The sequence below is a fragment of the Lynx rufus genome, unplaced genomic scaffold (assembly GCF_022079265.1).
Source record: "Lynx rufus isolate CCGP_SWC_20201006 ecotype Redwood Valley unplaced genomic scaffold, mLynRuf1.p SCAF_36, whole genome shotgun sequence".
In the NCBI taxonomy this organism is placed as follows: domain Eukaryota; kingdom Metazoa; phylum Chordata; class Mammalia; order Carnivora; family Felidae; genus Lynx; species Lynx rufus.
In genome coordinates this window covers 77,346-103,685 of record NW_025814852.1, presented here as the reverse complement: position 1 = coordinate 103,685, position 26,340 = coordinate 77,346, and the positions used below count along the sequence as shown (strand labels likewise).

The following is a 26,340-nucleotide window of genomic DNA, read 5'->3' as shown; positions in this document are numbered from 1 at the left end:
CTAAAAAGGATCATCAGAAACAGAGTCGTCTAGGTTTTCTCCTGTGTTATCCCCTACGAGTTTTATGCATTTCACATTTAGGCCCGTGAGCCGTTTTGACTTAACTTGTGCGAAAGGTATTATGTCTATCTATATTCATTTTTGCATGTGGACATCCAGCACCATTTGTTCGAAGAGGTGATCTTTGCCCCACTGATTACCTTTGCTTCTTTGTCAAAGATGAGTTGATTCTATTTCTGGGGTCTATTTCTGAGCTCTGTATTCTGTTCTTTTGCCCTGTTTGTCTATTTTTTACCAATACAGCACTGTCTTGATCACTGTAATATTATGGTGAGTCTTGAAGTTGGGTAGTGTCAGACCTCTAACTTTGTTCTTCTCCTTCTGTATTGAAGTGTTGGCTATTGTGGGTCTCTTGCTTCTCCATGTAAACTTTGGGATCAGTTTGTTGATATCCATAAGATAACTTGATGAGATTTTGCTTGGGATTGCATTGAATCTATAGGTCAGGTTGTTAAGAACTGACACCTTGACAATATTGAATCTTCCTATCCATGAACATGGAACATTTCTATCCTTATGTAGTTCTTTGGTTTTATTCATCAGAGTTTCAGTTTTCTACATATAGATATTGTAGATACCTTGTTAGATTTATACTTAAGAATTTCATTTTGGGGGGAGCTAATATGAATTAATTATTCTCAAGTTAGTTAACAGGCAGTGTAGTCTTGGCTTCTGGAGTAGAACCGGTGATTCATCACTTATAAATGACACCCAGTGATCATCCTGATGAGTGTCCTCCTTAAATGTCCACCAGCCATTGACTCCACCTGCCAACCTCCCAACCCCCATCAGCCCTCAGTTTGTTCTCTGCATTTAAGAGTGTCTTACGATTTGTCTCCTTCTCTGTGTCTTATTTTTGCTTCCCTTTCCCTATGTGCATCTAAGTTTCTCAAATTCCACATATGAGTGAAATATGATATCTGTCTTTCTCTGACTGACTTATTTTGCTTAGCATAAGACTCTCCAGTTCCATCCATGTTGTTGCAAATGGCAAGATTTCATTCTTTTTCATCACTGAGTAGTATTCCATTGTATATGTATACCACATCTTTTTAATCCATCAGTTGATGGACATTTGGGCACTTTTCATAATTTGGCTATTGTTGATAATGCTGCTAGAAATATTGGGGTGTACGTGCCCCTTCAAATCAGCATTTTGTATCCTTTGGAAATACCCCTACTAGTGCAATTGCTGGGTCGTAGGGTAGTTCTATTAATGATATTGTGCTTTAAATTTCAAATCCTGCTCATTCATTGTTGGTAAATAGGAAAGCAATTGACCTTTGTGTATTAACCTTGTATCCTGCAACTTTAAATCACTTTAAGTTCCAGAAGTTTGTTGTTGTTGTTGTTGTTGTTGTTGTTGTTGTTGATTCTTTTGGTTTTCCATATATATTATCATGTCATCTGTGAACAAAGACAGTTTCATGTCTTCCTTCCCAATCTATATACGTTTTGTTTCCTTGCCTTGCCTTAGTGCATTAGTAGGACTTCCAGCACAATGTTGAAAAGGAGTGGTGAGAGGTGACATCATTGCCTTGTACCTCATCTCAGTGGGAAAACTTCAAGTCTCTCATCATTAAGTATGAGGTGAGCTGTAGGTTTTTTGTGGAGAGTATTTATCAAGTTGAGGAAATTCCCCTCTATTCCTAGTTCACTGGGAGATTTTATAATGAGTAGGTGTTGGATTTTGTCAGATGCTTTTTCTGCATCTATTGATATGATCAAGTGACTTTTCCTTTTTAATCTGTTGATGGGACGAATTACATTCAATGATTTTCAAGTGTTGGACCAGCCTTGAATACCTGACAAAGCTCTCCCATTTGGTTATGGTATATGATTATTTTTATACTTTTGGGGGGATTTGACTTGCTAATATTTTGTTGAGGATTTTTGCATCTATGTTCATGAGAGATATTGGTCTAACCAGTTTTCTTGTAATGCCTTGTCTGGTTTTGTTACTAGGGGAATGCTGACCTCATAAAATGAGTTAGGAAGTACTCCCTTTGCTTCTAACCTTTGAGAGAGATTGTTGATGATTGGTATAATTTCTTCCTTAATTGTTTGGTAGAATTCATCAGTGAACCCATCTGGGCCTGGTGCTTTCTGTGTTTTGGAAGGTAGTTAATTTATGAATCAATCTCTTTAATAGAAGCCTATTTATTTTAATTTTCATTTATTTATTTAAAAAAAAATTTTTTTTTTGAGAGAGAGAGACAGAGAGACAGAGTGCAAGACGGGGAGGGCCAGAGAGAGAGGGAGACAAAGAAGCTGAAGCAGGCTCCAGGCTCTGAGCTGTCAGCACAGAGCCCAATGTGGGGCTCGAACTCAGGAGCCATGAACTGAGCCGAAGTCAGACACTTACCCGACTGAGCCACCCAGGAGCCCCAGAAGCCTGTTTAGATTGTGTATTTCTTCTTGTGTGAGTTTCAGGGAGATTTGTCCTTCCAAGGAATTGGTCCATTACATGCAGGTTATCAAATTTGTGGGCATAAGAGTTGTTCATAGTAGTCTTTTATCATCCTTTTCATGTCCGTGAGCAGTCGTGATGTCCCTTCTTTCATTTCTTATATTAGTAATTTGTGTTTTCCCTCTTTTTTCCTAGTCTAAATAGAGGCTTATCAATTTTTTTTTCAACGTTTATTTATTTTTTTTGGGACAGAGAGAGACAGAGCATGAACGGGGGAGGGGCAGAGAGAGAGGGAGACACAGAATCAGAAACAGGCTCCAGGCTCCGAGCCATCAGCCCAGAGCCTGACGCGGGGCTCGAACTCACGGACCGTGAGATCGTGACCTGGCTGAAGTCGGACGCCTAACCGGCTGCGCCACCCAGGCGCCCCAGAGGCTTATCAATTTTAATGATCTTTTCAAAGAAACAGTTGCATTGGTTTTGTTGATATTCTTTATTAATTTTCTCTTTTTAGTTTCATTGATTTCTGCTCTAATTCTTATTATTTCTTTTCTTCTGCTTACTTTTAGCATGCTTTTTCTTTTTGTTTCCTAAGGTGGAAGCTTAGATTATTGATTTTAAATCTTCCTTTTCTAATATATGCATTCAGTGTTATAAATTTCCTTGTAAGCATTGCTGCTGCATTCAACAAACTGGTAAGTTGTGTTTTCATTTTCATTTAGTTAAAATATATATATATATATATATATATATATATATATATATATATATGTTTATATTTGATGTTTATTTATTTTTGAGGGGAAGGGGCAGAAGAGAGGGAAACAGAGGATCCAAAGCAGGCTCCGTGCTGACAGCAGACAGCCCCATGTGGGGCTCGAACTCACGAACTGCGAGATCATGACCTGAGCTGAAGTCCAATGCTTAACTGACTGAGCCAACCATGTGCCCCTAGTTAAAAATATTTGTAAATGTCTTTTGAGATTTCTTCTTTGACCCATGTATTAGTTAGAAGTGTCTTGTTTAATTTCTATGTCTTTGGGGGACTTCCAGTTATCCTTCTGTTATGGCTTCTAGTTTAATTCCATTGTGATGTGAGAACAGACATTGTTGCCCACTTTTTAATTGGGTTGCAAATATTTTCCCCCAGTTTGTGGCTTGTCTTTTTCTTAATGTCTAGTATTTATGATTGTTAATGGTGCAAGGGTTAGTTTGGGTTCTGTCTTGGCCTCTGCTGGGTGTGGAAATCTGGGCTATTGCTTTTTAAATGTCAGTTTTGTATCCTCCTACTTTTCTGAACCCTCAAATTGCATATTACTTTTAGCACTGACTCTGGTTTCTTTCTAAGTATATTGTCAAAACTTCTACAAATACAGCTTTAACTATTCCTTTCCAATCTTAGACCTCTCATTGTTTGTTTTGCATTGGCTAAATACACTATCAGGTAACAGTGGACTTAGTGGGTACCCTTACCTTGTTTCTGCCTGTATTTGGGTTTGAGGTGTGTGTGTGTGTGTGTGTGTGTGTGTGTGTGTGTAAAATCAAGGTACAGTACTCATAAATTCCTATTTCAGTAAGTATTTGTCTGGAATAGATGTTGAATTTTGTTGAATGCCTTTTTAGCATGCTAGACATCATACATTTTCCCTCTTAAATATGGAGATTTATAGTAATGAACTTTTTACCATTGAACTGTCTTTGTGATCTTACAATAAACCCCGCTTAGTTAACATTTTTTAAAAAGATTTTTATTTTTTAAGTAATCTCTACACCCAATGTGGGGCTTGAACTCACAACCCCAAGATCAAGAGTTACATGCTTTACTGACTGAGCCAACCAGGTACCCCAGTTAACATATTTTTAAATGTGATGTTACATTCTGTTAATATTTTATGTAGGATTTTTGGATTGATACTTTTTACTGACACCAGTTCTTTTAGGGTTCCCAGACCCAAGTCCAGCATGAAGAGGGTCCCCAGGTACCAAGCAATTCTCAGACATCAGGAGGGTGTCCAAGAGTTTGTCTCAATTCTGATACTACCTACCAGTAGATACCATCAGATTCCACAGGTTAAGGGCTCAGCCTGCAAGACTGAGATCTACAAGCCCTCATTTCAGACACCAGTCAGAAGCCTCAGGCCGTCGCCTGTGCTTCTGACCTGCCAACTGCGATTGGAGGTTTCAATGACCTTTTCCTTAAGTTCTTTAAATTTGCTCACAGAACTCAGAGAAACACTTAGGTTTACCAGCTTGTTAAAGGATATGAAACAGGATAAGAATCAACAGCTAGATGAAGAAATATGTATGGTGAGGTCTGGAGAAAAAGGTGTAGAGCTTCCATGCCCTTTATTGGCACGCCACTCTTCCCAATCCCTACCTGTTCACCAATCCAGAGGCTCTCTAAACCCAGTCTTTGGGTTTTATGCAGGCTTTGTTGCAGTCCTAAGTCATTGACCATTGGCTGGTCCAACCTCCATCCCCTACTTCCTCCCTGGAAGTCAGGGTTGGGGCTGAAAGTTCCAACCCTTTAATCATGTGGTTAGTCCTCCTGGCAACAAGTCCCAGCCCTTGGATGGAATCCCAAAGTCACCCTCATTAGTAACAGGACACCCATGTCACCTTTATGGCTCTGAAATGTTTCTCAGAAACTGGAGGAAGGCCAAATGTATCTGTGAAATAGATTTTAGACCAAATATATATTTCTTACAAATCATTATATTGCATATTTTAGAGTGAGATGTGTTCTATAGTTTTCCTATCTTATCTTTAAGTATTGTAAGGTTTAGATATGAATACTATATAGTTACAATATGCTTAATGTATCCATCACTGAAAGTCAAATGTTATAATGTTTCAAATTTCCTATTACTTTATTTTATTTATTAAAAAAACATTTTTTTAATGTTTATTTATTTTTGAGAGAGACAGAGACAGAATGTGAGTGGGTTAGGGGTAGAGAGAGAGGGAGACACAGAAAGCAAAGCAGGCTCCAGGCTCCAAGCTGTCAGCACAGGGCCCGACGCGGGGCTTGAACTCACAAGCTGTGAGATCATGACCTGAGCCGAAGTTGGACACTCAACCAACTGAGCCATCCAGGCGCCCCTATATTTCCTATTATTTTAAATGGGAAAATTATAATGTACTATAAAAATTTTAATGTATTACAGTTGGTTGTACTCAAAATCCTCAGTCAATTTTTAAAAATATAACAAAAGCATAGTTAAACACTGAAAAGTATCAACTATCATATCAGGACATAAAATGCTTTCCTTCCCTGATCACCACAGTTAAAAGAGCTGTTAACAAGCAATTGCTTTGGACACGTCCTTTATTGAAGCTTATTGCATTTTTCAAAAACATCCACACATGATTCTAATAGTCAACCAACTGAATTTGGAATCTTGCCTGAGAGTTTTTCCCTACATTTGTTGTTGTTGTTGTTGTTGTTGTTGTTGTTGTTGTTGTTAAAAATGTTGTATTGAGAGGCACCTGGGTGTTTCAGTCAAGTGTCCCACTCTTGATATTGGCTCCAATCGTGATCTCGTGGTCATGAAATTAAGCCCTGTGTGGGGTCCTGTGCTGAGAGTGGAGCCTGCTTGAGATTTTCTCTCTCTCCCTCTCTTTCTGTCCCTCCCCCCACTCATGCTGTCTCTCTCGCAAAATAAATAAATAAACTTTTTAAAAATGTTCTGTTGAGTTTGGGGGAAGTATACATTTTTCCTACATAAACATCAGCCAAAAAAAACCCCAACAACATTGTAATGAGAGATACATATGTTTTCCTGAAGTGAGGGTATTATAAAACTAAGGGGAACTCTATGGGGAAAATTTACCCAAGGCAGTCTGTAGGACATAACCCTTACTGATTCATAAAAAGAAAGTTTTCTTCTTTTCCTTTTCTGGTATAGTTTAAGTAGCATAGGATTGCTTGGTCTGTAAAGATTTCGTAGAATTCACTTGTGAAATCATCTGGCTCAGGTTTCTTTTGGAAGGGTAATTCTTTAATAATTTCTCTATTTCTGTATGGATATTGTCTGTTTAAACTTCTTATCTCCTGAGATCTCTTTGGTAAATTACAATTTCCTTAGAACTGATCATTTGATCTAGAGTTTCCAATTTATATATACACAGTTATGCAAAGAAGTGGCTTAAGTGTTTTAAAAGCACTTCCTCTGTTTCCCCCCTTGTCATTTTTTATCCTGTGTATTTTATTTATTTATTTAATGGTTTATTTTTTAGAATAGTCTTAGATTTGTAGACAAATTAGCAGAAAATACAGAGTTCTTATATAATCTCCCCAAACACAGTTTTCCCCTATTATTAACATTTTATTACAATTGATTAACCAATATTGAAATATTATTATTAACTAAACTCCATAGTTTACATTAGGGTACCCTCTTTGTGTTGTACATTCTATGGGTTTTGACAAATTCAAAGTCATGTGTCTGCCGTTATTAGTATCATTATCCTGTGTACTTTGTTTCCCTCTTTTTTTCTTGATTGTATTAGTGATTTATATGTTTTGTAGGTTTTCATAAAAAGAACCAGCATTTTATTAGTTCTGTGATTTTGTTTTTTAAGTGTTTTTTAAATGTTACTTTTCAATTTTATCTTCATTATTTCCTTCTTGCCTTTTTGTTTTACTATGTTGTTATTTTTCTAGCTTCCTGAGTTAGAGACTTAGTTTACTTATTTTATTCTTTAATTTTTGTTATATGATTATTTAAGGCTATGAGTTTTCCTCTGATTACTAATTTAATTGTATCTTATAGATTCTGACATTTGGTGTCTTCATTTTCATCAGATTTTAAAGAAATTGTGTAATTTTGGTTTGTATTTAGTTTGTGGATACCTTGGGATTGTCTGCGTAATCAAGTCATCTGATAATGAACAGTTTTATGACACGTGTGCCTTTTATTTCTTTTTCTTCCCTCATTTTACTGTCAACTTCCACAAGTGTGTTGAACAGCAGTGGTGGAACTGACGTCCTTCTCTTATTCCTATCTTGTGGGAGGAGGGAACAGTCAGTCTTTCAACATGGAGTGTGACATTAGCTGTAGGATTTTTTTGGGAGGGTGTGTTGATATATGTTCTTTATAAAGTTGAGAAAATTCCCCTCTATTCCTTTTCTTTTCTGAGAGTTTTTTTATATTCAGTTAGTGCTACATTTTGTCAAATGATTTTCTGCATCAATTGACGGGGTCATGTGATTTTTCTTCTGTAATATGGTAGTTTACATTGGTTGGTTTTCAAATATTAAGTCAGCCTTGCATCCCTAGGATAAACTCTACTGGTGATGGTGTATAATTATTTTTATATATTGCTGAATTCTGTTTCTTAATGTTTTGTTAAGGAGTTTTGACTCTGTATTCATGAGGGATATTGGTGCTTTGTTGTTCTTGTGTGTGTGTGTGTGTGTGTGTGTGGTATGCATGCATGTGTGCATACTGTCTTTGTCTGATTTTGGTATCACAATAGTACTGAATTCATAATATGAATTGGAAAGCGTTCCTTCTTCTGGTTTTTTTTGGAGGTGATTGTATAGAATTGGTGTTAATTGTTCTTTAACGTTTGGTAGAACTTGCAAATAAAGCATGTCTTTTTTGGAATTAAAAAAAATATTCTCAATAGTGATAAGGGTATGTTATCTATGTCATATTGGGTGAGTTGTAGTATGTGCTTTTGAAGGAATTGGTTATTTCATTTAATTTGTCAAATTTATGTATGTATAGTTGTTTGTAGTATTTCTTTATTATCCTCTTGATGTCTTTGTGATCTGTGGTGACAACCCCTGTCTTATTCCTGATATTGGTGATTTGTGTCTTCTCTTTTTTTTTTCCTGTGAGTCTTACTAAAGTTTGTTAATCTCCCTGATCTTTTCAAGGAATTAGATTCTTATTTCCTAGATTTTCTCTGTTTTTCTGTTTACAATTGCATTTTATTTCTGCTTTATTATTTTCTTCTTTCTGTTTCTTTGGGTTTATTTTGTCCTTTTTTAGTTCTTGAGATGGGAGCTTAAGTTATTGATTTGAGGCCTTTCCTCTTTTTTAATGTAAACATTTAGTGAGCTATAAATTTTTTTTTATTTTTAAAAAATGTTTATTTACTTTGAGAGGGAGAGAGAGAGCATGAGTAAGGGGAAGGACAGGGAGAGAGGGAGAGAAAGAATCCCAAACAGGCTCCACGCTGTCAGTGCAGAACTTGATGTGGGGCTTGATCTCATGCACCTTGAGATCATGACCTGAGCAGATATCAAGAGTTGGACACTTAACTGACTGAGCCACCCAGGCACCCCTAAATTTTCTTTTTAGTACTTGCTTTATCTGTATCCCACAGGTTTTGATATATTTTCATTTTCATTCAATTCTATTAAAAAATTTCCCTTGGGACTTCATCTTTGATTCATGGTTTGTTTAGAAATGTGTGGTTTACTTTCCAAGGGTTTCGAGATTTTCCTATTGTCTCTCTCTTATTGACTTCTAGCTTGATGATTTTGTGGTCAGTGAACATACTGTGTATGATTTTAATTATTTTGAATTTATTAAGGCTTGTTTTATGGCTGAGGATATGGCATATCTTGATATATGTTTTGTGGGTGCTTGAAAAGAGTATATGGTGTGGAGTTCTGTGTGCATGCTGATTTTCTGTCTAGATCTGTCAGTTGCTGGGAAAGGGGCGTTCAAGTCTCCAACTATAAACGTGGATTTGTCTGTGTCTTCTGTCATTTCTATCAGTTTTTGCTTCACATATTTTGCAGCACTGTTATTGAGTGCATACACATTTAGAATGGATGTCTTCTTGAAAGATTGACTCTTTTATCATTGTGTAATGTGTCTTTCTGTACCTGATAATTTTCTTTGCTCTGATGTCTACTTTATCTGATGTGAATATACTGTCTCCTACTTTATTTTGATTAATATTTGCATGATGTATCTTTTTCACCTTTTTACTTTCAAACTAGCTATATGGTTATATTTTAAGTTAGTTTCTTATAGATAGTATATTGATGGGTCATGTTTTTAATTTGGCATATTTGTCAGTTCTGTTTTTTACTTGACATATTCAGACCATTTACGTTTAATGTAATTGTATATGTTATAATAAGTCTGCTGTTTTATTTATTGTTTGTTCTTTTTGTTTTATATTTCTCTGGTTTCTTTCTTTGTTTTTTTTCCTTCCTGTGGGTTACTTGTATGTATTTTAGAATTCCATTTTGATTTCTCTGTAGTATTGTTGAGTGTAAGTCTTTGCATTGTTTTCTTTTAATGGTTGCTGTAGGTGTTACATTATATAAATACATTATTCTAGTCTACTGGGGTTGTCATTTTACCAGTTTAAGTGAAATATACTTCTCTTTTTCCTTCCTGTGTATAAATGTCCTAATTATTTCCTCTGCATATATTTAGAACCACATCAGTGTATGTTGTAATTTTTGCTTCAACTGTCAAACATAATGTAGAAAACACAGGAGGAGAAGGAGGAAAGTGTGTTGTGTTTAACCATATTTTTACTTCTTCTACGTTCTTTCTTCTTTCCTTATAATTCCAATATTTCTTCTTTCATAATTTACTTTCTGTTTAGAGGGGCTTTCCTTAGTGTTTCTTTTAGGGTAGTTCTGCAGGTGACAAGTTCTCTAAGTTTTCCTTCATCTGAGAGTATCTGGATATTCCCTTCATTCCTGAAGGATGTTTTCACTGGGTGTAAATTTTGGGTTGACAGTTCTTTTTTTTTCAGCACTTGAAAAAACGTGTGCCTCTTCCTTCTGACCTCCATGGTTTCTGATGAGAAATCCACTGTCATTCGAATTGTTTTCTTCCTATAGGTAAGCTGTTGTTTCTCTCTCGCTGCTTTCAAGATTTTTTTCTTTGTCTTTATATTTCAGAAGTTTGATTTTGATGTATTTTGGCGTGGGTTTATTTAGGTTTATTGTGTTTGGGATTTGCTCAGCCTCTTGAATTTGTAGGTTTGTGTCTTTTTGCCAAATTTGGAAATTTTTTCATCCATTCTGTCTTTGAATACTTCAGCCCTGCCCTCTTTCTCTTTTCTTTCCAGGACTCTGTTGACATGAATGGTAGATCTTTTGTCCTAGTCCCAGAGGTCCCTGAAGCTCTGTTCACTTTTTTCAGTCTATTTTCTCTCTGTTGTTCAGAATGGGTAATTTCTATTGTTCTGTCTTCCCATTCACTGATTCTTTCCTCTGTGCCTTCCATTCTGCTGTTGAGCCCATCTATTGAGTTTTTAATTTCAGTTCTTGTATTTTTCAGTTCTAAATTTATATTTAATTCTTTATATATCTTCTATTTCTTTGCTACAACTTTCTATTTCTTTGCTGAGATTTTCTATTTTTTCATTTGTTTTAAGTGTGTTTTTAGTTGTCTGCTGAAGCATTTTTATGATGGGTGCTTTAAAATCATTTTCAGATAATTCTATCATCTGTATCATCTTGGTGTCTATTTGTCTTTTTTCGTTCAAATTGACATTTTCCTGATTCTTAGTGTGACAAGTGATTTTTTAAATTGAAACCTAGACATTTTAATATTATGTTATAAACCTCAAGTTTTATTTAAATCTTTTGTTTTAGCTGGTCTACTGTGTTTTAGCTGGTCTACACCCCTCCAGCAGGGGTAGGGTGAGTGAGCTGCCTCATTACTTACAGATGGAGGTGAAAGCACAGGTTTCTCATTCGACCTCAGTTGACCCCCAGTGGGAGCCAACTTCTTGTTCCTTCTGGGCCTCCACTGATGCCACCCTATCTGAGAGAGGTGGGAGTGCCTTGTTACTGCTTCTCATGTGACCTCCATTGACACAGCAGGGGTGGATTTCATTACCTCTGGGTGGTGGTAAAGTCCTGGCTTTCTACTAGGACTTATTCTGGCAAGCAAAAGGAAGGGGTGCACTGTTACTTCTGGGTAGGAATTGTAGTCTGGGCTACCCATGTAATCTTTGCTGATATAACATGGGTTGGGGTATTGTTCCCACAGGGTGAGGATGACAGCCCCTACTCCCTACTCAGCTCTCTCTGATACCACCCTGGCAGGGGCTTTGGGGTACCTCATTATAGGCCAGTGAGGGTAGAAGTCTGTGCTCCCCTTGGTCTCTGCTCATATGAACCGAGATAGGACTGTAGTTTTTTTCTGGGGTGTTTGGCTGTAGTAGAGTGGTTATCGTCTAGAAGTTTCCTGTCTGGCTAGTCTGCACCTTTCCTGGTCCTGTCATTAGGGAGAGCTGACTTTTTGGGGGCTTTTAAAATCTGTGCCTGTTGGCATTTCTGGGTTGCTGCCTCTCCTGCACCAAGGTTATATGAGGCATAGAAGAACACCTAGAAAAGAAAAACGTATTGCTGTGTTGCTCTTAAGGCCCAAGGTCCCTAACCAATCTGGCTTCTCTCTGCCCTTTCAGAATCCTGCTATATTTGCCTTATATGTGACATCCAGGGTTTTCAGTTGTGTTAGTGGGATGGATGGGGGAAAGCACTTCTGTGCCATCTTTCCAAGAGTTGAAGTCTTGGGTTCATGTTTATATATGGCATGAGTTGAGGGTAGAAGTTCTTTTTATCCCCCCAAACCCGCAAGGATATGCATTTGTTCTGTTGCCATTTGTTGAAAAGGTTGTCCTTTTTCCATGGAATTATTTGGCACTTTTGTCAAAAATCAATCGATGGGTGTTATTTCATTTCCGGAAAACATTCTGGGATCACTGGTTAAATGTTAGTTCTTTTCCATTGTTTTACTTTTTTTTTTTTTTCAGACATTCTAGTTATACAAATGTTGATCTACTTCGTCTTCTGTATCACTTTATCCCTGATCCTTTTGAAAACTCATTCCCTGTTTCACACTCTTTCTCTTGGCTTATTTGACCTCTATCTTTTTTTGTTTTGTTTTGTTTTACTATAATTTCAGTCATGTCTCTTTTCGACTTTTTGTGATTTCTGAGACTGTCTTGTCTTTCCCTTTCACTTCATTTCTCAGATGATTTCTTTTTCAGTTTCTCTCCTGAGTTTGGTCAGCTCTCATCTCTCATGTCAGGTTTTCCGTACATTTTTATTTTGAGCTTTTAATCTTATTTGTGATGATTTTTCTTGTTAGCAGTGGCTGGTTTAATTGTGTGTAATTCATGTTGTAAAGTTGTGTTGCAGTTTTCCCTGCTTTGCAGTTGATTTTTGTGGAGTATTTTATATTATCTGAAATGTTTCATCCTTACTTTCTGTTTTCCTGTGGTGGAAGCTTTGTATGGATGTTGGGTTCCATTTTCTGATAATGAGGAAGTGTGTGTGTGTTGACTTTTCCTGGACCAGTAATTACCAGTGATTTTGTGGAGAGGAGGGAGGGGCTTGAGTGGCTTACTTGCTTTCTGATTGAAAAGCACCCTCTTCTGTTAGGACGGTGAAATCCAGTCTCTGTACTCGGTGATACCTTGTGGGGAATGCTGTGTAGTTCTGATTTGGTGGTAATACCCCACCTCTGGAGGACCCTGGGCCATAGCCACTTGTTTTTCTTTTCCTCCATCAGAAAGCCACTAAAGTGTGGCTCCCTTCTAAGTGATGTGGTTTGAAGTGTTGGGGTTTGGAGCCAACGTCCAAGAAAGAATTCTTGAGATGTCTTTGGTGCAAAAAGGTGATTTTATTAAAGCACAGGTACAGGACCCATGGGCAGAAAGAGCTGCTGTGGGGTTGTGAAGAGTGACTGATGTATATACTCTGGAGTTGGGGAGGTGAAGATAAGGGGACTTTCCAAAAGGATTTTCATCCCTCCCTGGGATCCCGGAGGCCTGGCTATTAGCAAGCTAGGTTGTTTTCCCCTCTAGCAAATCATTAACATTAAGACAGTAAGGTGTTCCTGGAGGAAAGCTGTACTCTGTCTGCCTCAAGTATTTGTCACTGGGCTGCAGGTTATAAGGAAAATTAATTTTGTCTACATTTCCTTCTGCCTTTGTTTCCCACATCACAAGTGGGCCTTTTTCCACCAGAAGTAGTGTCTTCCTGAGTTCACTGCTGCCAGTCCTGTGTAGGTCCTGGGAGTCCCCAGGAGTAGGTCTCTGACCTCAGTATTCCTTTGGTTAGGGTGGGGCCCTGTCTTCCTTGGATGAACACTTGATGTGTCCATGTGTCCCACCATCACCTTGATCCTGCTGTTCTTTGCCTCTTCCACGCAATCCATGCTTGTAGGTTTCAGGGGTCATTTCCCCACTTACATGTAATTTTAAGCTTGTACTTTTCTTATTTCCCATATGCTTTAAGTATGGACTGTGGATTATTTTATTACCTTTCCTTGTTGGCCCTGTAGTTAGTTTATAGAAGCTGTGGGGAAAACTTGAGTGTGGGTGACTGCCATTATCTATGGGAGCCAGCCTCTTATCTTCTTAGTTTCTGCTGGATTTGTAGTGTGGCCACTGTTACATTTCTAATTTCCTTCCTTCCTTCCTTCCTTCCTTCCTTCCTTCCTCCCTTCCTTCCTTTTCTCCTTCCTTGAAAAACTTTTTTTTTTCCCCTGAAAGTTTGTCAAGTTAAATAGACTATCAAAGTCTCAATTTCTGGCTTTCTTGATCTTTTCCATTGTGTCTTTGTTTTGTGGATTTCTGTTCTTATTTTTTTTCTTCTGCTTTTTTCATCTTTACCACAATATTCTTCTTTTCAGTTATTAGTTGGATACTCAGTTCCTGACATTTAAGCTCTTCTGTTTTGCTAATGTGTTTATTAAGGCTTTAACCTTTGCTCTAAGCAGTGTTTTAGTTGTATCTCACAAGTTTTGAAACACCATAGTTTTCTTCTAAATCTTTTCCCAAGTTTCATTATAATTTCTTATTTGACCTATGAGTTACTTATAAGTGTAGCTTTGAATTTACAAATGGCAGAAGTTTCTTTATGTGTTTTCTGTTTTTTTTTTTACGTTTTTTGCTGTTGATTTCATTATACCTTCTCCTATTTCATCAATTTTTGTATTTTGGATCGTTCATTTGCCTTTTCCCCCCTTGTGCTTGAAGAACATCTATTCTCATTTCTTTTAGTGAGGTTGGATGGTGGTAAACTCTCTCAGTGTGCTTGCAAAATCTTTATTTTAACATTTTGGAAAGTAGTTTTGCTTTGTTTGGAATGTCAGTTCTCTCTGCATCGTGCCCCCTCCGTCTCCTGCAGAGACGCCCGCAGTTCCTCCAAATTGCTCTTTTGTGTGGCTCTGTCTTCTCTCCAGGCTGCTTACAGAAATTGTTTTTTGTAAGAAAATTGAAACTTTGAAAGTAGAGACAGGAGTATAATGAACCCTCGTATTCTGTCACCCACCCGTAAGCAATTATCCACATTTTGATATTTTTGTTTCACTTTGTACTTCTCCTTTTTTTTCCCTGTGCTTTTTGTTTATTATTTTAGGTATAACAGCATAAGCACCTCTAACAATTAAGGATTTAACCAACCCCAAAGCGTTAGTATGCCTAGCAATATTGGTAATAATTTCATAATATTGATAATAAGTTCATAATATTATTTAATACCTATCCCAAGTTTAAATTTCCAGTTGTCTCAAAAATAACTTTTTACAATTGATTTTTTAGGATCAGGATCCAACTAAGGTTTACTCATCTGATTTTGCTTGCTCTGTGTGTGTCTCTTTTATCCGATAACTATTTCTCCCCTCTTATTTTATACATACCATTTATTTGTTGAGGAAACTATGTCATTTGCCCTGTAGAATTTCCCACACTCTGGATTTGATTGATTGCATCATGGTGTCATTTAGTACATTCCTCTGTCCTCAGTATCTCCTGTTAACCGGAAATCAGATCTAAAACAATCTTCTGAACTGTGTTTTGGTGTTGGCGGCAGTCCTGTGTTTTTAGGATGTTCAGCAGCATCCCTGGTCTTTATCCTCCAGATGCCAGTAGCACTGTGTGATTTTGACAACCAAAACATGTCTCCAGACACGTTGCCAAATATCCCTAGGAGGTTAAGTTGCCCTTGTTTGTAAACTATAGATCTAGAGACTTGACTAAACTCTTTGGGGAAGCTTCATAGGTGGCCGTGAACACTTCCTATTGCATTACATCAGGAGAATACATAGTGTCTAGTGTCATCGTGTTGTCCTTCTGCTGATATTAAGATTCATCAGTGGGTTTGGCCTGATCCATCCACCGTAAGCTCTCCACCAGCCTTTTGCCCAAAGAGTTTAGTAGACACTGATGCCTGTCACCCAGGTCTGTGATTTCGTCAGGTGTCACAAAATGATGAATTTATAATTCTGTCATTCTTTATGAATTTATTATTTTGACCTTTTCCATGAGGAAAAACATCAATTATTTGGAATACAGTTTGTATTTGTGTTAAGTAACATACATGCTTAATTCTGTCCCTTTATGTGCAGGTCTTTATTTATTTTATTTTACTTTTTTTTTTAAGTTTACTTATTTTTGAGACAGAGTGAGCATGAGTGGGGGAGGAGCAGAGGTGGGTGGTAGAGGGAGAGTCCCAAGTAGGCTCCGCGTGGTCAGGGCACAGAGCCCAACATGGGGCCCATCCTCACAAAACTGTGATATCACGACCTGAGTTGAAATCAAGAGTGATCGCTTAACTGATTGAGCTACCTGGGTGCCCCATGGGTCTTTATTTATTTTTTTCATTTATTTTTTTAGAGAGAGCATGCGAGTGTGAGCAGGGGAGGGGGCAGAGAGAGAGAGAGAGAGAGAGAGAGAGAGAGAATCTTAAGCTGAGCGTGGAGCCTGATACAGGACTTGACTTCACAACCTTGAGATCCTGACCTGAGCCAACATCAAGAGTCGCATGCTTAACCAACTGAGGTACCCAGGTGCCCATGTATGGGTCTTTGAAATAGTGAGTTGGTGCCCAGAAACTCTGAATATGAGCAACAAGGAATTTATGAGAATCATCATCATGAGTTTTTTTTATTTTAATGTGTTTGATATGCTTTCGTCCTTGAACTCACTGTTACTTTTGATGCTCAGATTATATCAACTTTGGCTGTGGGGAGCCCCTTAAGGTTGAGTTTTTTGGACCTCACATGCCTGTAGTTGTCTTTGATGGCTTTCTGGTTTCCATCTATGACAACATGTTCCAGGATTATTATGTACCTTTTCTGCCACAGACATGGATTCAGCCATCTGTACAAGACCACCTGTGCGGTGGACACTGGCTGTTCCTACACATTTCCTTCCTCTTTACCTTCAGCTCCTCTTGGAGGACTACCTGTGACCACTGGGGGGAGAGGACAGGAAGTGGACAAACAGAAGAGTTTACATCTCCCACGTGGCCAGAGCCATGAAGGAAGAGTGTAGAGAGTGTGAAAGCCCAGTCCTGTAGCTGCAGGTAGGGACAGCTCAGAGGTCTAACTTAGACTCCAGAGTCTCTGTGGGAGCCTCCTGACCCTGCTGTTCCAGGGTTTTACCTGAAACTGCACTCTTGCTTGGCTGTCTTCTCGTTCTTGTTCTGTTTTTCTCACTTTCTTCCAGTTTGTTCTGGGAGTAATCTGTCACTTCACATGGACCCTCATCTCATGGTCGGCTTCTTTAGAACCTCTGATGAGAAATGGTATTTATTTAGCAATGTGGTTGTTGCTACTAGGTTTTCATTGCTTCCAGCTTTTACGGGATTTTTTTTCCCTTCTAAAAATTTTAATTAATTAGTTATTTAAATTCCAGTATAAGTAACGTACAGTGTTATATTAGCTTCAGGTGTACAGTATAGTGATCCAACAATTCTGTACATTGCAGTCTTAATCACCTTTACCTGTTTCACCTACCACCCCTCTGGTGAAAAATCCCCTCTGGGGAAAAATCCCCAGTTTTCTCTCTATAGTGGAGTGTCTGTTTTTTGGTTTGTTTCTTTTCTTTGCTCATTTGTTTTATTTCTTCAGTTCCACATATGAGTGAAATCATGTGGTATTTGTTTTCCTCTGACTTACTTCACTTAGCATTATATCTGCTAGATCCATTTCTGTTGTCACAAATGGCAAGATTTCATTGTTTTTATGGCTGAGTAATGTTCCATTGTATATTTTATTATTTATTTATTTTATTAATAATTTTATTTTTTATTATTTTAAATTGACATCCAAATTAGTTAGCATATGGTGCAACAATGATTTCATGAGTAGATTCCTTAGTGCCCCTTACCCATCTATCCCATCCCCCCTCCCACAACCCCTCCTGTAACCCTCAGTTTGTTCTCCATATTTATGAGTCTCTTCTATTTTGTCCCCCTCCCTGTTTTTATATGATTTTTGTTTCCCTTCCCTTACGTTCGTCTGTTTTGTCTCTTAAAGTCCTAATATGAGTGAAGTCATATGATTTTTGTCTTTCTCTGACTGACTAATTTCACTTAGCATAATACCCTCCAGTTCCATCCACGTAGTTGCAAATGGCAAGATTTCATTCTTTTTGATTGCTGAGTAATACTCCATTGTATATATATGCCACATCTTCTTTATCTATTCATCCATCGATGGACATTTGGGTTCTTTCCATACTTTGGCTATTGTCGATAGTGCTGCCATAAACATGGGGGTGCATGTGTCCCTTTGAAACAGCATACCTGTGTCCCTTGGATAAATACCTAGTAGGGCAATTGCTGGGCCATAGGGTAGTTCTGTTTTTAGTTTTTTGAGGAACCTCTATACTGTTTTCCAGAGTGGCTGCACCAGCCTGCATTCCCACCAACAATGCAAAAGAGATCCTCTTTCTCCGCATTCTCGCCAACATCTGTTGTTGCCTGAGTTGTTAGTGTGAGCCATTCTGACAGGTGTAAGGTGGTATCTCCTTGTGGTTTTGATTTGTATTTCCCTGATGAGGAGTGATGTTGAGCATTTTGTCATGTGTCGGTCGGCCATCTGGATGTCTTCTTTGGAGAAGTGTCTATTCATGTCTTTTGCCCATTTCTTCACCGAATTGTTTGTTTTTTTGGGTGTTGAGTTTGATAAGTTCTCTATAGATTTTGAATACTAACCCTTTATCTGATATGTCATTTGCACATATCTTCTCCCATTCTGTCAGTTGCCTTTTAGTTTTGCTGATTGCTTCCTTTGCTGTGCAGAAGCTTTTTATTTTAATGAGGTCCCAGTAGTTCATTTTTGCTTTTGTTTTCCTTGTCTCTGGAGACGTGTTGAGTAAGAACATCTTTTTTTTTTAATGTTTATTTATTTTTGAGAGAGATTGAGAGAGAGCACATGCAAGTGGGAGAGGATCAGAGAGAGATGGAAACAGAGGATCTGAAGCAGGCTCTGCGCTGATAACAGTGAGCCCAGTGCAGGGCTTGAACTCATGAACCATGAGATCATGACTTGAGCCAAAGTCGGACACTTAACTGACTGAGCCCCCCAGGTGCCCCAATAACACATCTTCTGTATCTGTTCATCTCTTGATGGACACTTGGGCTGCTTCCATATTTTGGCCCTTGTAAATAATGCTGCAATAAGCATAGGGGTGCATATATCTTTTTGAGTTAGTGTTTTCACATTCTTTGGGTAAATACCCAGTAGTGGAATTACTGGGTCATGTGGTAATTCTATTTTTAACTTTTTGAGTAAACTCCATACTGTTTCCACAGTGATTGCACCAGTTTGCATTTCCACCAACAGTGCATAAGGGTTCCTTTCTCTCTACATCCTCTCCAACACTTATTTCTTGTGTTTTTGATTTTTAGCCATTCTGGCAAGTGTGAGATGATACCTCATCATGGTTTTGAATTCCATTTCCCTGATGATTAGTGATGTTGAGCATCTTTTCATGTGTCTGTTAGCCATCTATGTGTCTTTGTTTTGGGAAAATCTTCATGTCTTTTCCCTGTTTGTTTTTTTTTTTTTTTAATTGGGTCATTTGGTGTTGAGCTATATAATAAGTTCTTTATATATTTTGGATACTAACCTGTATCGGATATGTGATTTGCAAATATCTCCTCCCATTCAGTAGGTTATCCTTTTGTTTTGCTTATTGTTTCCTTCACTGTTTAGAAGCTTTTTATTGTGATGTAGTCCCAATAGTTTAATTTTGCTATTGTTTCCCTTGCCTGAGGAGACATATCTAGGAAAATGTTGCTATAGTTTGTCACAGATATTATTGTCTGTGCTCTCTTCTAGGATTTTTATGGTTTCAGGCCTCACATTTAGGTCTTTAATCCATTTTGAGTTTATTTTTGTGTGTGGTGTAGAAAAGTGGTCCAGTGTCATTCTTTTGCTTGTTAGCTGTCCAGTTTTCCCAGCTCCAGTTATTGAAGAGACTTTTTCCCTTTGCATTTCCTTGTTTGCATGTCACAGATCAATTGATCATATAAACATGGGTTTATTTGGGATATTCTGTTTTGTTCTATTGATCTGTGTGTCCGTTTTTGTGACAGGACCATACTATTTTGATTACTATAGCTTTGTAGTGTATCTTGAAATCTGGGATTGTGATACCTCCAGTGTTGTTCTTTTATAAAGATTGCTTTGGCTATTCAGGGTCTTATTTTGTTCCATACAAATTTTAGGATTACTTGTTCTAGTTCTGTGAAAAATGCCATTGGTATTTTCATAGAAATTGCATTGAATCTGTAGATTGCTTTGGGTAATATAGACCTTTTACCTGTATTTGTATTTCCAATCCATGAGCATGGAATATCTCTCCATTTGTTTGTGTCATCTTCAATTTCTGTCATCAGTGTTTTATAATTTTCAGAGTATAGGTCTTTCACATTCTCGGTTAAAGTTTATTCCCAGGTATCTTATTGTTATTGTTGCTATTGTTACTTTTTTATGGTTTTACTTATTTGTTTATTTAACAAAATTTTTAAAATGTTTTTATTTATTTTTGAGACAGAGAGAGAGCATGAGCAGGGGAGGGGCAGAGAGAGAGGGAGACACAGAATCTGAAGCAGGCTCCAGGCTCTGAGCTGTCAGCATAGAGCCTGACGTGGGGCTCGAACTCACAAACTGTGAGATCATGACCTGAGTCAAAGTCAGACAGTAACCGACTGAGCCACCCAGATGCCCCCCATTCATGGCCTTTATTATAGTGAGGTATGTTCCCTCTAAGCCTACTTTGTTGAGGGTTTTTATCATGAATGGGTGTTGTACTTGTTTTTCTTTTTTAAAGAGAAGAATATATCATGTATTGTTTTGGCATTTATAACTCAAATTTTTTTCTTCTTTCCTTTCTTTTGGAAATATTAAATAACTGGTTCTTTTTTACTTACATATCACATTTTTCCCTCTACTAGTTTAAAGCTATGAACTCTATTTCCATTTTGTTCAGTTGTGTTTTATTTTGTTTTTTAGTGACTAATCTAGTAATGCTATTGTGCACACATGACAAAGTCTACAGGTGTTTTTACTCCAGGTTCCCGTTTGAGCAATGCTAAGACCCATTCCTTACCTACCTCCCCTTTGGCAACCACCAGTTTTTTCTCTGTATGTAAGAGTCTTTTTATAGTTGTTTGTCTCTTTTTATCTTGTTTGTTCGGATGTCTTCTTATTCTTAATGTTTATTTTTGATCTCACCCATGAACTGTGAGATCGTGACCTGAGCCGAAGTCGGACGCTTAAGCTACTGAGCCACCCAGGCGCCTCTCGAATCTTTTGTTTCTTAAATTCCACATATGAGTGAAATCATTTGGTATTTGTCTTTCTCTGGCTGAATTATTTTGTTTAGCATGATACTGTGTAGATCCATTCATGCGGTTTCATTCTTTTTATTTTTTTTAAAGTTTATTTATTTATTTTGAGAGGAAAAGAGCACGAGTGTGGGAGGGGCAGAGGGAGAGAATCCCAAGCAGGCTCTGTTCTGTCAGCACAGAGCCTGAAGCAGGCCTCTATTTCACAAACCTGTGAGATCATGACTTGAACTGAAACCAAGAGTCGGACACTGAACCTACTGAGCCACCCAGGCACCCTGAATGCTGAGTAATGTTCCATTGTATATATTTGCCACATCTTGTATATCCATTCATCTATCGATGGACACTTGGGTTACTTCCATTTTTTGTCTATTATAAATAATGCTGCAATAACCATAGTGGTGCATATGTCTTTTTGATTGATATTTTCGTATTCTTTGGGTAAATGCCCAGTAGTAGAATCACAAGATTATGTGGTAATTCTGTTTTTATTTTTTGAGAAACCTCCATACTGTTTTCCACAGTGGCGATACCAGTTTGCATTCTCACCAACAGTGCACAAGGGTTTCTTTCTCTGTACATCCTTCCCAACATTTATTATTTCTTGTGTTTTTAATTAACATCATTTTCTGTCTTCCTTAACTCTAGACATTCTTGCTACAACATGATATATTCATTTCTGACAATGCCATGTACTGAAAATAATAGGCCTTAGAGAAAAGAGAAGGTAAAGGGCAATGATTCAAGATCTGTGCAACTCTGAAACTAGAACACTAACAGAAACAAGAACAATCCCAATAAAAAGTAACAGCAAAGTAAAATCTCTGTTGTCATTGACCCCCAATATCAAAGCTTCAATCCTCCTCTCTCCTTTGAGCTTCCTTGAAAGCATTTGCTTCTAGTGGAGACCAGCCTCATTTTGCACATGTGCAACAGGGAAGGAAGGGTAATTAATTGGGGCTGGTGGAGTGACTCCCTTCTGCCCTGCACTTCACCCTGGGATTTTGCCCTTCATTCCCACTTTGTTAATCTGTAACTTCAGTCTTTTTCTCTTTCTCCATTGTAAATGTTGCTTTATGCTTGGGTTTTATTTCCTTGCACTGCAAATAGGAACATGGCCTAAGGGGAAAAGCTTGGGGGAAAATGGGGTCACCTCTGTGCTTTCCTTCTCCCAAGGAGTGTAGCTTCTTGGCTTCTGTCCACATTGATTGGTTCCCATTGCCTTTAAACAGTTACATTATGTATTTTGTTCTGCTTTTATAGTTGGTTTCAGTGGAAGGATGAGTCCGTTTACATTTCTCTGTCACAGATCATGAAAATGCTGGATCAGTTTTATAGACTTTAATGGTTTGTTCATTTAAGATTCATTTTATATTTCTTTACATATTTATATTTAGCTATTTTATATTTCTCATCTAAAATTTGTTTTCTCATTCTTGTATCTGGGACCACCTGGGTGGCTCAGTCAGTTAAGCATCTGGCTTTGGCTGAGGTCATGATCTTGTGTTCATGAGTTTGAGCCCTGCATGGGGTGAGCACAAGCCCGGTGTCGGGTGAGCTCGAGCCCTGCTTCGCGTGAGCCCCGCTTCTCTCTCTCCCTCTCTCTGTCCCTCATGGGATTCTCTCTCTCTCTCTCTCTCTCTCTCTCTCCCTCTGTGTCCCTCGCTCACTTGTGCCCTCTCTTTCTCTCTCAAAAGTAAATAAATAAAAGTAAATAAATAAAATCTCTAAAAGTACTCTTGTATCTGTAGTTTATGGACGGTTTGAATCTGTTGTTTCTGCTGTCTTTCATTTCATGGTGATCGTGCTTCCTTGTATGTTTGGTGGTTTTTTTTTTTTTTTTAGGTTTATTTATTTATTTTGAGAGAGAGTGAGAGAGCACAAGTGGGGGAAGAACAGAAACAGAGAGAGGGAGAGAGTGAGCATGAACGGGGGAGAGGCAGGAGAGGGAGACAGATAGTCCCAAACAGGCTCCACGCTGTCTGTCAACAAAGAGCCTGACAGGGGGCTTGAACTCACAAGCCGTGAGATCATAACCTGAGCTGAAATCAAGAGTTGGAAGCTTAACTAACTGAGCCACCCAGGCACCCCTCATTTGGTGGTATTTTTTATTTTGAGTTCATATGTGACTGACCTTCATCCACCATTTCTTGGCTGGGGTTTTGTGAGACAATGAAGCCCTCTAGAAAATGAATTGATTGACTACTTTTTCAGTTCTCCGAAGGGTGGTATGTAGCTGGTGCCATTCTGAATGTATAGGAGAGAAATTCTTTCCATAGCATGGGTGTCTGTAGGGTTTAAATTCTCTTCAAGTTGAGAAGGGTTGCCCAATCCACTGGGCCAGATGTGGGGTGCTTTTGTCATTACATTTGATTTCCCAGAAGCTCAGGGCACCACCAGTCTGGGCTCACTTTAGCCCTCTTCGAGGGGAGCGGTTCAGTATGAACCCTCATGTCCTTACCTTGTAGGGACCCAGGGCTCAGAGTTCTTACCCCAGCCTTGATAGGCCATGTCCCCACTAGGTAATGTCTCAGTTCATAATCTAGAAAATGGAGATGATAGGGGCGCCTGGATGGCTCAGTCAGTGAGGTGTGCAGCTCTTGGTTTTGGCTCAGGTCATGATCTCATTGTTGTGGGTTTGGGCCCTGCGTCGGGCTCTGTGCTGGCAGTGTGGAGTTTCCTTGGGATTTTCTTTCTCTTTCTGCCCCTCCCCTACTCTCTCTCTCTCAAGGTAAAGAAATAAACATAAAAAAAAAAAAAACAAAGAAAGAAAATGGAGATGATGGTATATGCAGTGAGTGCAGTTAGGAGGCATAGAGCACTTGGACGATGTCTGGCACATGGTTGTTTTTTGCAGATTTCTCTCCCTTTCTTTATCCTTTGCTCTGTGTCTGGCCATTTTGTTTGATGAAGTGTCCTGTTTCATGATTAAATTTTTGTTACTGTCAAGTTTGTTGTTGTTGTTGTTGTTTTTCATAACCTGCTTCTAACAATGAATTTACTTAGTCTTCAGCAGTTTCGTTTTGATCCTCTCCTTTTTTTCCTGGTCTGCTTTGACTTAAGTGATGCCTTTTGTTGTTGCTGTAAATCTGTTTCAGCAGGAATATTTCCATCCAGGGCCTGGCATCTTTGTTCTTCTTTTGAGCAGCAGAATTCTTCATTGAGTCCATATTGGTCCCACCTTACTGTTAACCATGGAAGAGTCTGAAATGCTGTGGTTTTAAAATTGTATATGTTTTCTTAATTTAAAAGTAATCTATGCACATCATGGAAAAAATTTTTAATTGTTAAAAGTATAGTGAAGAGAATTAAAATTCCTATTACCATTCAGAGATCACCATTATTATTATTATTATTATTATTATTATTATTATTATTTTGGTGTTATTTCTCTTTCCACATACATGATTTTTTTGGAGTTGAGTACATCTGGGATATACAAATATGTAGCCTTTTTTTTAAAATACGGAATTTATGGTCAAATTGGTTTCCATACAGCACCCAGTGCTCATCCCAACAGGTGCCCTCCTCGATACCCCTCACCCACCCTCCCCTCCCTCCCACCCCCCATCAACCCTCAGTTTGTTCTCAGTTTTTATTTTTATTTTATTTATTTATTTATTTTTTTAATTTTTTTTTTTCAACGTTTATTTATTTTTGGGACAGAGAGAGACAGAGCATGAACGGGGGAGGGACAGAGAGAGAGGGAGACACAGAATCGGAAACAGGCTCCAGGCTCTGAGCCATCAGCCCAGAGCCCGACGCGGGGCTCGAACTCACGGACCTCGAGATCGTGACCTGGCTGAAGTCGGACGCTTAACCGACTGCGCCACCCAGGCGCCCCTGTTCTCAGTTTTTAAGAATCTCTTATGTTTTGGCTCTCTCCTTAACTTTTTTTTTTTTCTTTCTTTTCCCTCCCCCCATGGTCTTCTGTTAAGTTTCTCAGGATCCACATAGGAGTGAAAACATATGGTATCTGTCTTTCTCTGCCTGACTTACCTCACTTAGCATAACACTCTCCAGTTCCATCCATGTTGAGTAGTCTTTTTTTTTTTTTAGCTTATGATATCCTAAGCTTCTTTTGTCATGGAAACTATTTGTAGACATTTTTAATATCTCTAGTGTAATGATTCAGATACTTAGTCTTTCTCGTATGGCTGTACGTTTTATAATTTCTTTTGTTGTTGTAGAAGAACTTAACAACAGACACCTTTGTGAATACAGAACATGCTTGATTTCCTTGGAAGATAATGTCTTACAGATTAAATCAGTAAACAGAATTTGTTAGGACTGTATTGCCAAATTGCTTTCTGAGAAGATCGTATAATTATGCTGTCAGCAGGGAGTTTGGTGGATGGACTGCTGCTGCCTGGGCTCTTCCACATCTGGCCCAGCTGTCTTCTGCAGGACTAGTCAGGCTCTGGGGATAACCACCCTTATTTTTGCTACCCTTCAACAACCTCTGCTTTTATGTGTCTTGTAAGAAGTAAAACTGAGGTACGCCAGTAGGCACTGGCTCCAGGTCACTGCACTGCCCTCCCCCTGGGGTCTCGGGAACTCTGTTACCCACGAGAACAGAAACATACTTCAGGATAGCTAAAAGTTACTGTGAGAAATGTCACTGTGAGGAAAACACTGTGCACAGACAACAAAATCGACTTAACGAGAACAAGGTTGTGGCCATTTTAACCCCGGGTAGTTTGATTAGTGGGGCTGAGAGACAAGGGTGTGAGAAGTGAGGAGCAGAGCCCATGCGAGATGTGGGCTGTGCTGAAGTCCTCCCTGGGTCACTGTCCTGGCTCTGTGGACGTTTGCTGGGGTTCTGAAGGGGTGAATCCCTGGCAGGGTCTGGCTGGACCACCATGTTCAGGAGGGCATCCATGTCCAGGGCTCCTCCCCGTCCTGCTGGCCCAAGACCCCTGCAGAAGCAGTGGGGCATTCTCACCTTTCCTCAAGGAGGCACTGAGCTCAGGACCAGGGAGGGGAGCCTACTGGCCCTGGTCTCTGGGGCCGAGATGGACTTTGGTGTTCGTAGAACATCTAGACCAATGGCCCCCAGTGGAGGCAGAGGTGTCCACAGCCAAGGGCACAGTGCTTGGTGCTGCTCCCAGTACCCATACAACTCCCTGCTACAGCTGAGAAGTGAGGTCTCCAGTGCTGTCTCAGTCCTCAGTCATGATCTGTGATTGGAGGGAGTCTCAGGTGAAGCTGTGTTCTTAGCCACATGCCCTTCCCTGGCTGGGTTCCTGAAGACCTGTATGGTTGGTGATGGGACAGCATC

At 38.8% G+C, this 26,340-nt stretch overlaps 1 protein-coding gene across 1 annotated transcript in view; it reads left to right on the top strand.

The window, feature by feature from the left end:
* Positions 1–26,340, top strand: part of CACNA1B (calcium voltage-gated channel subunit alpha1 B) — a 189,873-nt gene that overhangs the window by 104,643 nt on the left and 58,890 nt on the right. The window lies entirely within an intron of this gene.